This window comes from Benincasa hispida, chromosome 6 (genome assembly GCF_009727055.1).
Source record: "Benincasa hispida cultivar B227 chromosome 6, ASM972705v1, whole genome shotgun sequence".
NCBI classification, from domain to species: domain Eukaryota; kingdom Viridiplantae; phylum Streptophyta; class Magnoliopsida; order Cucurbitales; family Cucurbitaceae; genus Benincasa; species Benincasa hispida.
In genome coordinates, this window is record NC_052354.1 from 38,564,669 (window position 1) to 38,565,632 (window position 964).

Genomic DNA, 964 nt, shown 5'->3' on the forward strand with positions numbered 1-964 from the left:
AAAAAAAAAAAAAAAAGAACAAAGAACAAAGAAAGTTACAAATGTAACAAAAAAAAAATTAAAATTAAAAAAGATAAATTGTTGTTAAAGGGAAGTCAGAATCTTATTGTTGAGGTATTGAAGTCAATTGCTCCCCTCTTATCTTCAAATTGCACTGTAAAACCTGGGGTAAATAGTTAAAAAGTGGTAATGTAAAAGAGCTGTAAAAATAGATGTTAGGACTTATCTGTAATCTGAAAATCTTATGTAATTCTTGCATCTCCTCTTAATAATAAAGTCTTGATCTCGATTCCATAGTGGATGTAGGCTAATCTTTGGCCAAACCACTTTAATTTTGGTGTCCTTCCTTCTTCTTCGCTTCATCTCAGATTTCTTTCTTCACATTTCTCTTTAGATTTTTTCCTGTGAGGATAATTCGATCTTTGGGCATTCTTCATGCAAATGTGTGAAGTCGTGGTGTTTTTTGAGCATCATAAGTGTTAACGGATTGTTTTCATACCTGTTAAAAATTATAACAGTGGTATCAGAGCTAGCCCAAATTCAAGAAAAAAATTCTTGAAATTCAAGAATGGTTGTGGTTAGGTATGAGATAGAAAAGTTTAATGGAAAATCTGACTTTGATTTATGGAAGGTGTTGCATTCGATGCGGTTAACATGAACTACACTAGAATAACTATGCCTTGAACTAATTATACGTCCAGTTTGTAGTTAATCACGCACTGGTCATAAGTTTTCTTATATTGCTAAGTATAAACAACCTACAAGTTTCTTGATGTGAGCCGAGAAGAACTCAAGGATTTGTACTGTGAATGTTTGGAAAGTACGTGCATGTGGCAAAAATTTAAATAATTGTAAGAGTGTAAGAAATTATGTGATTAAATTATCTAAAAAGGTAAAGAAATCTTCGAGCACTACAAGAAAAAGAGGCTCTCTGATAGCACTGAAAATGTGCTATTTTCCTCTG